Source organism: Corvus kubaryi, unplaced genomic scaffold (assembly GCF_017639235.1).
Source record: "Corvus kubaryi isolate FWS band 111438036 unplaced genomic scaffold, C.kubaryi_AGA036_p1.0 64811, whole genome shotgun sequence".
In the NCBI taxonomy this organism is placed as follows: Eukaryota; Metazoa; Chordata; class Aves; order Passeriformes; family Corvidae; genus Corvus; species Corvus kubaryi.
Window position 1 is genome coordinate 1 of NW_024581527.1, and position 13,664 is coordinate 13,664.

The 13,664-nt window shown below is 43.1% G+C and overlaps 1 long non-coding RNA gene across 2 annotated transcripts; it reads left to right on the forward strand.

Annotated features, from left to right (window-relative positions):
• The first annotated feature begins 938 nt into the window (after positions 1 to 938).
• On the forward strand, positions 939 to 13,448 carry LOC121672652. 2 transcript variants are annotated; one of them, XR_006018913.1, is made up of 2 exons: positions 939 to 2,470; positions 10,613 to 13,448. It is a non-coding gene; the product is annotated as an uncharacterized LOC121672652 (long non-coding RNA). The 2 variants fall into 2 exon arrangements; XR_006018912.1 differs by lacking the exon at positions 10,613 to 13,448 and adding an exon at positions 6,091 to 8,679.
• The last annotated feature ends 216 nt before the right edge of the window (positions 13,449 to 13,664 follow it).

Here is a 13,664-nt window from a genome sequence, read left to right on the forward strand (position 1 = left end):
TATTTAAGCATGAATCTGAACAGCTACACAGCTACAAGTAAGGTAAATACAGTCAAGAAATAAAGCTGCACATGGGGAGAAAGAGCTAAACAGTCTTGGAGAGGCTTTTCCTATTTTCACTGTAAGTACACAATTACTTCTGAGCCATTGGTGTTGCTAATCACACAGTCCCTTGCAAGGCCATAAATTTATATATATGCATACACACACACACACATATATATATGTATCTGTATATAAATGCTGCTTCACTGATGGCAGTGGAGTTCCCCTGATTAACAATGGAAAAAGCCCTTCAGAAAAGTTTATTCTCAGAGGAGGGACAAAACAAGATACGTTGTTTTCTTTGAACAGGAATGAGGGAGGTAAGATTAGGCTAGACTGGTGATATGGACCAAAGCAGATGGACTGCTGTGAGCTTATAGTCATTTGTCCCCACACCTTCCAAGTGAGCCTTGCACAGCTGCATGTGGCATGTCTCACCTGCTGCAGCTGGATATCCCTATGGTGGCATGTCCCTGCGCATGGCATTTTGTGCACTGAAAGAGAAGAACCTCCAATCTCTGTTAATTTTTAAATACAAGCTAGATGTGGTTCCTCGGGCTATTTTACATGTACCATTTACCATCTGAAGAAGAAATTATTCTTATTAGCAATTAGATGTAATGTCAGTGCCAGCAAACCTGCAGGAAAAGGTTTATGACAGCATGAAATATGTGAGGTTTCTCTTTTATTTTCAACTCAGAACAGTTATTTTCCAGACCTGTTATGTTCCTGCACTCTTTTATACCAAACTGTTATGCCAGATGAAGAAAATAGGCAGGAAACCATTTCCTTGAGCTGCTAAGCACTTTGCTGATGTTTTACTCCATGAATGGGTCCATGCAATTCCAAACCTCTCCTTTTCAGAGCTGATGTGGGTATTTTTGGTATGGATGGAGCACCTGAACAGTCAGGCTTTGGGGCTGGGTTTCTAGTCTCACAGATTGCTGTGCCCAGACCATAGTAATTCCAAATGAATCATAATTTCAATACAGAGCAGCTGTAAAGGATTTTTTTAATGTATGTAATGTGTTCTTTATGGAAATTCTCATTAATGCAAATAAGGGAGGAAGTCACTCTCTACATTACAGCATGTGCTATGATATCACTAGGTACCTCCTGACATTAGGGATGAAAATCCACTTCTCATTATGATTACTTAGGAGTTTTGAATTTCTCATGTGTATAAAATGTTATGGGAAGCCATTATGTTCTTGGTACTGCAAGTATTCACATTTTATTAGACCCTTCAGCATTGCTATTAAATAAACAAATAATACTAATGTGCTCATAAAATATATGAAGATTCCTGAAGTGCTATAATAATATAATATCCCAGCTCTCCTTCCAGTTGAAAGTCTTTTAAGTGTAATAGGCACCATAGAGGCTGACCTAGAAAATGTTTTTTTACCTGTGGGTAATAATCTCGTGTTAGCTGTGTGTCCCGTTTTACAAAGCAGGGAACAAATCCAGTTTCTTTCCTGGCTGACCTTGGACAAGCCCTCTTTGCTCTCTGCACATCATTAGTGGGGTGGTGGACCCTGCTTGTGCCAGGTACTGTATCGGTGCTCCTGCCGCGGTGAAGGGTTATTATTTGCCTGAATTGCTTCCTCCGTGCGTGGCATAGCTGAGCAGGGAGCAATTGCCGTGGCAGGGTCTGGAGTGAGGGTGTGGGAGCAGGAGCGTCCCTCTGTTTGCAGGCTAGAGCATGGCTGGAGCATTGCTGCTCTCTGCAGGCTCGTTGGATGCTGTCGGCATCCGAACCCCCCCGTGACTCTGCGGGAGCAGCCCCTGCACTGTTAATGCTCCCTGGACTGTTAACAGCTGCCTGCCATCGATGGCCGCTGCTGGGAAATGTAATTTGGGTTTTAGCTTCCAGGCTCTGCGCTGTCTTAAGTTAATTATGAGCTTTAAAGGCAGAGGAAGAGAGCAAAGCAGGAATCGTCAAAGTGAAGGCTTTGAAGTAGGAGTGACTGGGGGAGCCTACTTGTGGCTGAGAGGTAACTGGAATAGATGCCAGTCCTCTCCTCCTCTTTCTGCTTGTGGTGAGGACCTGAAATGGCAGGAACTATCTCAAGAATGGGTAAGGTTGCAGGTGAAGTGGTGTGTTTGATACATTGCATATCAAGCCTGCTGGGAGGATTTTGGCTGCAGTAATCACTGGAAATGGAGCAAAAGAATCATCTTTACCATAAAAAAATGCAAGCAACTTGAGTCATGTGTATATCTCAATGCTGATTCTGTTTGCTTCTTTGTTTTTGCTTGTCTTTAGAGTGTCAAATCTGTTGGTAGAGCATAGTCCAGTTGGGAGTGGTGCCTACAGGTCGGTGGGTGAGTGGCTGGAAGCCATCAAAATGGGCCGATACACGGAGATCTTCATGGAGAATGGATACAGTTCAATGGATGCGGTGGCTCAGGTGACCCTAGAGTGAGTAGTGTCCAGATCATTTTCACCTCATTTCTTGGAATTGCAGTGGGAGGAGGGAGGAGAAAGACAAACCATTCAAAAATACGCAAGGATGAGGCTGCAGAAAGGGAAAACTGTGTTTGCAGTCAGCAGTTTCCCTTGTAGCATCCCTATTGATAACAAGTGCAGGCAGTAATAAAACTTACAATCACTATACTGGCAGCCAGTACTCTGGCTCCTGTGCTCACAGAAATTCATGCATGAGTTTCTGTAATTGCCAGGCCATCCTCTTGACACAATAGCAGTTGATTATTTGGGGTTACCAACAAAACAAACCCTCTACCCTACTAGTAAATTTATAGGTGCCGGAGTTCCTGCTGAGATATGCTGGCTTCACAGCAGATGAGCTGGTTTCAGGGCTGATCTGGATATAACCAAGTGAACAGTGAAGCCCAGTAAGGTGTGGAAATAGTATTCAGCAATAACAGAAATAGCTAACAGCTGATGCCAATGCAAGAGCATCAGCAACCCACAGCTCTAGAGGACAGGCTTCCTGAATGAGACTCCTTCTTCTGAATGTGCCCTTGGTTTTTGCACGTGGGTGTGACTGCAGCTGGGGCAACAGCCTTCAAATGACTTGGTAAATGCCTCAGGGCTGCTAATTTGCTATGCTCCACCTTTAATTGCCTGCCTTGCTTGTGTAATTGCGTCAGTACTTTCCTGCTGCTGCCCGTGCTGTCTCAAACTCGCCTCAAAGTCTGCCTTTCTAGCTGGGTTAATTTGAGCTTAGTATACTGCTGGCATTAAGGCAGAATGTGAAGAACTATACTCTGCTGCTTCGGAGGAGGTTGTGTCTCTTCTGACCACATGCAGATTGCCAGTGCACATACAGAATTGCTGCTGAGGACTAAGAACACACCAAGAAAAATCCCCCCACCCCACAGAACCCCCACAGCAGCATTTCCTCCTGTCTGCCACAGTGCTGTGGAGCTCACGGTACAGCACAGGAGTGTGATGCAGGTCCATGGACTTCAGCTTTCCTTACATACATGGAGGGAGTGCAGGAGCCTATCTGCTCTCACTCATTTTATTTGCTCCACTCACATTATGAATATTTGCCCCTTACACCTGGACTCATCCAGTCTTTTTTCAGCCATTCACATGAAAACCCTGAGCTAGGGATGAAATCCTCTCTAGGAACTGTCTGGGAAATCAGACAGTGGATTCTTACCTAGATCCTGTTTTGAGCTCCTGGGACTCTTATATGCTATTTCCCAGCCTTGTCCTGCAATTATGTGTCACGTTACTTGGGCTTTTGAGGACTCCACAGTTTAGACTGATAATCTGTGAGCACTGACCAAGGAAAAGGGCACCCATCCCCAGGCTGGTCAGAGTCCACATAGCAGAAAGAGCTAGCCAAAGGTTGAGTGGCAAGAAGGGGGATAGGATGAAGCAGTAATTTAAGAGAAAAGGAAAGCATTGGAGCATTCCCCTCTACATTACCACCCCAATCATACAACCAGAGCAACTTCTGCTGAAAAATGCAGATTGTCTAAAATACATCACAGATTTATCACTGTTTGGCTCAGTCACATCAAAGAAGAAAATTATGCTTCTAGCTTGTTCCTCTTTAGAATTTTCTGCAATTTCAAGAGCTCTACACAAAATGCTCAGAAGTAAAATGCTTTTGTTTGGGTCACAGAAAATGTTGACTTGAAGCCCAAATTAGTGGATGCTTTCAACAGCAAATTAGAAGTTTACTTACTTGGGTAACTTTAAACAATCTTACTATCCCTCCTACACTGTCTTAGCATCCCATGCTGCTGACAAAAGTATTCCTAACCTCCAGATTCCTAAAGTGCAACATTTCAGATTATGAAATAAGATCCTTAATTTGACTTTAAAATTTAACTATTGCCCTACATTTACTCTTTGGTATTCCAGAAATTTCAAAAATGTCCCCCAAAATCTTTTCAGGCTATGCAGAAAGTGCTTTAAAAGGGTGATTCTGATTGGCAATGAACCAAGAAACCCATTACCTGCAGACCTACAGTCTTACCCAGAAAGGCAAGTTGGTTTGAAAATCTTTAAATAAAATCACAGCTGCCAGAGATGCTCTGACCCTCACCAGCTGCAAACCTCCTCGAAGGCCCCCTCACCAAGTCCCAGGATGTTCTCTATGGCACAAATGGCATCCTGCTGGTCCCAGTGGAGACAACATGTCTGAGCTGCTCAGTTTCAGCTTTCTTCTGGGCTTTTAGAACAGCAGAGCAGTGCAAAGGAGCTGATGTCTGGCAGCCTGGGGAGCTTTTGGGGTTTTTTTAAACTGGAAGGACACATTTCATGGATCCATCTTCCATTTCAGTTGAAACTGAAAAACAGGTTGAAACCTATTCCAGCTAGTTAGTTACCCATGTCAGCAACTAAATTCTCCCTCCTCACCCCAGCTGCCTGTGGACAGAGATTCTTGCATAGATACCTGCTTGATTCTTCTTTGTCAGCCCACACACCTTTGCATTGAACAGGTGGCTTGGCAAGAAGGCTTGACCCCACTCAGGTCTGGTTTTGGGAGAACTGTGGAAGATTAATCAAAAAGCCAAGTACCCATCCAAATCAAAACTTCTCTCATCCCTCTTAGATATGGTAAAAAAAAAAAACCAGTAGATTCTCAGCTGTTGAAAAAAGAGGAACCATCATAGCAGCTTAAGAGGAAAAGAGTCATGTATTGAAGTCCTGAGCTCAGGCTGATGTAAACTGGCAGATTGCCCTTAAAAAATAAAGTAAGGAAGAAAAATGGCTCCTGGTGGGCTCAGCTGAGACTCTCATGGGTTCTCCAGAAAATAAACACCAGAACAAGCAAAGTTCTTTAAAGGTTGATATACTGAGAGGGTTTGGTTTTCTGGAGGTTTTCAATTTTTTCTCCCTGTAAAAGGGAAAAACAAAACATTTTGTACTCTACAAAGGAGAATTCAGGTTAAATGTTCCTTGTCATTTTTAATAGAGGCAACTATTCTGTATATTCCAGAGCTGGGACTTGGGGGGATCGGGTGAAAAGATGATCTGAACATCTGAAAGTAGCTTGCTTTCCCCAAATGACATCAGTAAAACAGTCTTTACAATTTAAGAGGTTGCCTTCAAATACCATCCAAAATGATCTTCACCAAATTGAAACCATGCAGGAGACAGATGTAGAAATTAGATGGATAATTGCTGCCAGAAAAAGCAGGGAAAAAAACATGATAAATGTAAAGACTTTCTAAAATCTACTGAAAAAAAACTACTAGTGCTGTAGGAGGAGTTGGCCATAACACTGACAGGACTGGTAATTGTGGGTGCCCAGCTTGTGGCTTCTTTACAGGACCTGGTTGAGAGAGATGTTCAGCACTTTTTTTGAATCCTTCCTCCCCTGACATGAAAAGCAGAATCCTGATTACCACTCTGATTCTTTCAAACTGATGGCTTGATGCATTTGTTCCAGAAAAGAGTAGTATTAGTGACAAATTTCTGAAAGCAAAAGATTAAAAATCTAGAATCAATGAATATCACCCCAAGTCCTAAGCTCTGCCTGATTACCAAAGACCTGAAAATGTATGTGTTCAAACAAAGAGTGATTTCTACATTTAGCTCTAATTCTTGCAAAGGGATGAATCACCTTGTGAAAAGTGGAGCCTCACCCTCCACCCTCTCTTTCCAACTGGATATCAGACTTGAAGGGAACCTTTCCAGTGGACCAGACCTGCTCTTTAAACTTGTGGACCACCTAGTGACTTTGAGTGTGTCTGGAGCTCTTTCAATCCACTGCAAGAATATCTTTACCAGGACAATACTCAAGAATAGATAGATCCATGACATGAGTTTCAGTCTGACCCTTGACTGGACCAATTACTAACCATGTGGACTACATATTTTCACCTTTTGAAGGATCTGTACTCACTGAATCTCAGGACACCCTGTTGTTTGTTATTAGATTAAGAGCTCTGAATATTTGTAATAATATGTGTTGTGTTGCTTTGCATTGTATATATTTTTCTTCTAAAATAAAATAAATTATTTATTAAAAGTTATACTGGATGAAGAACATTTAAGAGTTCACCTGCTCTAGATGCTTATTCTTAACCTGAAATCTCAGTCCTGGGATTGTGATGCTGTGTCTGCTTCAGAACAAATTCTCATCTTGTAATCAAGTAGAATGAGAATTATGAGTAAGAGCAGATGAACTCTTAAAACAAATTTTTTAAGTCTTCATTTCACGCAGAAGTCCCTAGCAAGTGGATTCCTCTCTCTTTAGCATCGTCTGAAGGTCTTTGAGGTTCTTCTTGTTTCCCCTCATTCAAACTGACAATTGACTAACTCCATGAGTAGTCCCAGTCTGCATGGGCAACTGTAGTTACACCACGTGAAGAAGAGTGGTGAGATCTGCCCTGGATGGGAGATGAAATACAAAATATCTGTGGTAGGCTGACAGCTGCTGACCACGGAAATCTTTCAGGACTGTGGCCCTTTTGCTTGCATGACTAAACCAGCTGGTGAGGGGGTTGTATTTTATGTGGCAATCCAGTCCTAGTCTACACTGTGTTTGGCAAACTGGTCCATGGTGTATAAGTAGTTCTATTTGTAAATAAAATGTTTTAAAATCTATTTCCTACAACATGGAGACTGTGAATTCAACCCTTGCAAATGGAGGCTATTGCAGGGAAGGGGATACCGTGTTGTCACTGGCATGTTGCAGCTGGGCTTCCGTGCAAGGCCGTGGTAAGAGAGCAGCATGCATGCAGCCGTGTACAGGCTGCTTGGGATGAGCTGACACCAATTTTCCCCTTTATTTCCTTGGCTTTTTGGTCAACTTAGGTCAGTTTTTTAATACCTTGTTGACAAGTGATTCATATTCCTGCCTGCTTTCATTTTCAGCCCTACATCAATGAAAGAAGTGAAAAGATAAATTTTCTCCCTAAAACAAGAATAAAAGTTGTCTCATGGCTGGGGAGGCCAAGTATTTTGAAGCAGGGAGACCACACAGCACATGGGTGCACGGATCTCCACTGCAGAGGCGCACACAAAGTCCAACACCAGGGGTCAGGTCACTCCCACAGCGAGGAGCAGCCTGGGTCCTGATCGCAGGTGGTGTTTGCCCACGGGTCTTAGCTGTGCCTTTTCCTGCAGGGAATGCACATTTTTATTGCAAAGCCCCAGTGGATGTCTGCTCACATCTCCTCTGCAGAGCTGAGCCCAGTGAAATTACCACTTGGCTGCTGTAACATGAGCCAGGCAGCTCTGGACTGGAGCTTGAAGGCAGTTGTTTTGCAGCCCTTTGGCACAGAAGTTGTTGGGGTTTTTTTGTCCCCAAACCAGCTGGTTTGCACACCCAATTCTGTTCTAAATTATCTTCTGCCTTACACTGCTTTAAGTCCTTCAGCACTGGATGCATGGGAACATGCAATGTGCTGTAAGTCATGCTTGAAACATCAGAATTAAAGCTCCTGCATTCTCTAGGCAGTTTTTAGAAAGTTTAGTTGCTGTCTTTGCTATGTGCAAGGTGGCTTTTGAAGAAAGCTGCTGATTTTTGTACTTGGCAAGCATCTGGTTCAGGAGCTGTTGTCTTCTGGTTCATCTTTGCTGAGGTGAAAGACCCCACAGTAGTGTTTTTCCCCCTCTCTGAGGAGTCCTCCATGCTTTTGGCTGGTGGCTTCACATTTGAGAGGATTTGATATTAAAAAAAAAAAGACTGGATCCCCTGGTGAGCAGTTAATGTATTGAAACCAGAAATTCTTTTTTCTTCTTTCTCTCTTGTAAATCAATGAGACACTCCTCAAGGATATTGAGTTAAGGGTTATGGGGGAAAAAAAAGGCTGTGTAGTGAACTGGGTGGGGGTTTCTTAGACTGATGGGGCTGTGTGTGAAAGGCCAAGCATGCTTTTCTCCAAGTTTCAGGCTGGTTTTTCCCGGCATAACATGCAAGAGTGTCAGAAATAGTACATCTGTGAAATACGTGGTACTGGATTTTCAAAAGAGCTCAGCTTGCACTTTAGATATCTGGGAAAAAAAAGCTGATTTTTCAAAAAGTGCCAGCAGAGCAGGACTGAGCAGGGGGAAGATGAATGTTGTCTCTTTTAAAAATTAGGTCCTATACTGTGTTGGTTTCGGGGGTTGGTTTGGTTTGGGTTTTTTTTTCTGACCTCTGGTGTGAACTTCCAACTGTGCTGTGTACATAAAATAAATTGCATGTAACAATAGCATTACTTCATTTTCCTTCATTATTAAGATGGCTTGCTGAACTAGTTTCACAATTCAGTGGAGGCAGAAATGAAAGCATGTCCCCCTGAGAAGGCAGACACCTTTTGCAGGTGCTGCAGCCTTTTCTCTGCCAGGTAAGGAGCACTGCCGATGTGTCTCATTGACCTCCTTTGCTCTCTGCCCCTTATGTTATGATTTCCCTTTGCATCATCAAGAAGCATTGCCAAAAAAGGGTATAACAATGAAATTATGTGTTTAGCCCAAAGCAAAAAATCTGGCATTTTCCAAATCAAAAGGCAGAAAACATGACAGTCCTTGGAGAAGAACAGATCTAGCTTCTGGCTTCAACTAGTTTATGTGTTAATGTATTAGCCTTCACTCAAGACTGCTTTTTATTCAAATGAGTGTTCATCTGTGTAATTTGTGGACATGGATGGTTGGTTGTACTTGCACAGGAGTTTCTGTCCACAATGTGAAGCTGCTGAGAGAGGCACACCTCCATGGGTAGCTCGTGTGAAAATGTTTCAGTGTTCTTTGCACGTGCTCACCTGCAGTCCAGCACATGGCCCTGCTGTGAACTGTAGGCCAGGTTTGCAATTATGTCTCAGCTGATGGTTGGGCTCCCAGTCTTTGCATGAGTGCAGCAGCGTGGTTTCCAAAATGCAGCTGCGTGTTCAAGGTCACATCTCAGTGGCTTACAGTGGAGAAATTTCTCCTAAATGACTTGCACACAGGGTGTCAGCAGCTTTGGGATTCATGAGTGTATTGTCAGGAACCTAAGGCACAACTTAGAAACATCCTTAATTCAGTGCAGTCCTGAGGTAGAAAGTTAGGGACTGCTGTTTTTCTAGTGGAAGTCTTCAGACAAAATACCTCAAACTGCTTCTCTAAGATTAGTTTCTGTGTCTTGTGCTGGAAACATTTATGCAACTGTCTTGATGTTTCTTCTGAGCTTTTATTCCTATAATTTCTCTGTTAACACTTTTCCATGCAGTAAGAAATCTCTACAATTATACTCTGCCATAACTGATGGCCTTACCTGGCTTTAGATGTGTCGCTGCATCCGATAACCCAAGGTCCTGTGGTAGTATCTCCAGGAGATGACTTGTCCCACTCCTGTCTTTGGATGGGATAAATTGTACCCTGGAGGTGCCTCTTTTATGCCATTCACATGAATCACAGGAAGGTGCTTACGTTCATCTATACGCCTGAATTTTGGAGGGTGGAGTTGATGACAATCTTTCCTCCTGATCCTGCATTTTACATAAACTATCTTATTTACAGCTTTCCTATAATGAGCCCAGTAGGCAGAATCAACACAAATGCCCTTGGCTTCTAGAATTCACCCCCCAAAAGAAAAAACAAATGTGGGTTTATGGGAAGATTTGCAAAGACCCAAAGGCAAGCTGCTTTGCTAATTCTTGTTGACTTTAAGGGGTCATCAGGATGGTGGCCATGCTCGAAGCTTTTGCCATTTGTGTTTCTTTGGCTTTCCCTCATCTGAAGAGGAAGAAAGCATGGATTGATCTCACTCCTCACTGCTCATATCCAAGATCAAATACCAGCCTCTCCCATGAGAAGAGGAAACTGCAACATGGGCATTCTTACATGGCTTTTCTCTTGGAAATAGGACTTTTCACGCCTAGCAGAATCCTTGGCCAAAGACGATGCTGACACTTTTCTCTCTGGCCCTTCTCCTTGGCCAGCGAGGTGATCTCGTTCAAATCACATCACCTCTCTGAGATGCTGTCAGCCGTAAAAAAAAACATTTTACAAATGGGGAAAATAAAACTTGCCAACTAAACTTGGCTCCGGGAGCTGCCAGTGGTAACAGGTAGGCACTGGCAGCGGCAGCAGCGCATGCGGCGCGTGGTGTGCGCGGCGACGTGTGCCTGAGAGGTCCATGGAACCAACGTCTGCTTTCTCCCACAGGGATTTGAGACGTCTGGGAGTGACACTTGTTGGTCACCAGAAGAAGATAATGAACAGCCTTCAAGAGATGAAGGTCCAGTTGGTGAATGGGATGGTGCCGTTGTAACACAGTTTTTAAAGTTGCTTCCTCAAGTGGGTCGGTCCTGCACTTTGTACTCTAGCCCTGAGATTTATTTTGACTAAAAAAAAACCCAAGAAAAGATAAAAAGGGAAATTCAGTGGTTTCTGTAACTGAAGGACGTTGGCCTCTGCTGCAGCATTTCTAAAGCAGTGTTTGACTTAAGTTTTCCTTTTCTTCCTATTTGTGTCCTCATTTTCATGAAGTCAGTGTAAGATGCATGGAACATGGAAACGAATCTGCTGTACGTGAGGTTAACCAGTCTCTTAAGCTTCAGCGGTGATGACAAGAAGCCTTCCACCACGTTGTCTGTACATGGGAGGTACAAATATATATAGCACCTTTATATACTGAATTACAGCAGCACATGGTAATGCTTCCAAGGACTGACTCGAATGGAGGATTTTTGTGGCCATTCATGGACTCCCAATAGCTGCAGTTTGCTGAAGTATAACTTCGAGTCTTACTTGTCTACAGAAGTGTATTGAAGAGCAATATGATTAGATTATTTCTCAATAGATATTTTGTTTTGTAAATTTAAAGAAAAGAAAAAAAAATGCTGTTACACAGCATTGAGTTATAGAGACTAGCATATAAACATGTTGCTTGCTCCATGGCAAATACAATACAGGGTGTATATTTTGTTTTCCTCCTTCTGTGTTACCAAGTTCTTTTTATTTGCTCTTTGGGGAGGATAATAGATGATGAAGATGTATATACTGTACAGTTTGCTACACATCAGGTACAAGATTGGGGCTCTTTCCTTGTTTTGTTCCTTCTTTTCTCCCTCTTTTACGCAGTCTCCCTTTTGTGTTACCCCTATGCTTTGTATTTTTGCTGCGGTTTGGTTTAAGCAACACATAAAGCCTTCAGGAGTTTTGATTATGTATATGAGGTAGAAGGAGTTTGCTTAAATAAAAGATGTTGCCCCCCTCTTCCTGTACACCATGGGCTGAGGACATCCAGAAGAAGGGAAGTAAAATATCTGGTTCTTGGTGGCCTCCAGTGATAACGTGGCATTGATTTTTCTGTGTCCTGGCCAACGATAGCATGGGATTGCCTCACCCAGTGCAGCCATCGCCTCTGTTCCCGGAGTCCAGGAGACAAAGCACGAGATGGTTTTAGCTGGAAGGAAGGAATTTCGTTGTTGCTTTTCTGATGATGTGGGTTAAGTCCTGGGGCACAGTGCGGAAATGAGCCCGTGGTCATCCAGTGTGGATATTTTGTAGTATTTCTCCCACAGTGGTGGGAGTGGGATTATTTTTGGAACTGTACTGTCCTAAGATGTCTCTTGGCATTTTAGGTTTGGCTGTGGACTTGGCCACTTTGGGACAGAGCACAGAGGGGAGGGAAGAGCAGAGTAGCCCAATATGGTCACAGCTATGGCATCCTGAGGGCAAGGAGATGCCATTCATAGGGGCTAGCACAGCTCAGATCAGGACTTGGTTGTAGTGAGGGTTCAATGTATCCATTAAAGCCCATGGCTGGTAGTTTCAGAGGGACCTGAGGGCAACCCAATCCCTTGGGAATCACACCAAGAACTACTTTGGGATTGTCCTCCTCCTTTTATTGTAGATAGGATTAAACAGCACAGTTAATTTGGTATTCATAGGTTGGGCTTTTATTTTGTGAAGACTTAGATAAAGCTAAGGATTTTAAAACAGCTCAGTGGACTGCAAGGGTTTGTTGTTTCTGTAAATGTATTGGCTTCCTTAGAGTTTGGATAGCATCTTATGGCATCCTTCCTTAGCAAAAACATCAACATAAAGAGTTGCTGTAGCTCCCTTCATCCCCAGTGCTGTAGAGCCAAGCCCAAAGAGTTCAAACAGCCAAAAGGAGGCCTGTGTCCTTCATGTCTTGTAGAAACAGGTGTTGCAAGGCACCTTCAGCTGTTTCAAAGTCTTTCTTCCATTTCCCCCCGGCCTTTGGATGGGATTTGATACAAAGAATGTTTTTTTAAAAAAAGAGAAGCATCTAGGAGAAGAGGCTGAGTGGTTTTTTTCTTAGCAGCAGGGCTTTGTTTGCTTACAGCAGGGCTTCTTCAGGCAATATTTGCCTGTTCTGAAATGGCCCCCTCCTCCTCTGCAGGTTACTGCTGAGTTCCTCAGGAATCAGGAGAAATAGGAGGGAGAGGAGCCACAGCGAGGTCTAACAAATCTTGATGGTGTCATTTCTCATCCCGTTGTTTCATTTTGGCAGCCACCAGAACACAAAAGAGGAAGAGGGTATCAAGACATAACAATTTCGGCACGGAAAAGAGATTTGTCATATAATAAATAAGATTATTAGAGCTGTCAGCAGAACAGTCTTCAGATTATTTGTGCCTCCCTGTCTGCAACGCTTGGGAAAATAACATGTAGGAAGACAGAAACAACTTATTTCATCAGGAGGAATTGTTTGTTTGCCTGCATCCATTGGCGGCACTGAGATGCTATTAGCAAATATATAGCACTTTCTGCCCATCACCTCCACTCATTTCTTTCCTGTTGGCTCTGTGGGAGGAGTTGAACTTGGTCTTTTTTTTCCTGGGGTCTTAAAAGCAAAATCCCCTTTTCATCATTTGTTTTGCTGGGATACCTACCAAATGCTGGAGTAACCTTCAAAATGATGAACCGGTGGAAAACAAAACTGTTCTTAAGCCAGACTGCATTTGTAAATAGGGCACCTCTTCTCGCTTCCTCCAATAAATAAATAAATAACCTTTTCTATTTATTTCAAGAGCTGTTCTTGCTACAGATCTCTGTATTAACAGACTTTGTCTCGGAGCTAAAAGTAAAACGTCGTTTTAGTGGGTAGGGTCCAAAGGTTACAGCTTCTATGTCCATGAGTAAATTCCAGAGACAATGGAGGTTTTCAGTTCCCATCCAAGAACTGCAAGTATTTCGTGTGTTGGGCATGATTATATGTATTGGCATGCAGCAGAACAAGAGGACA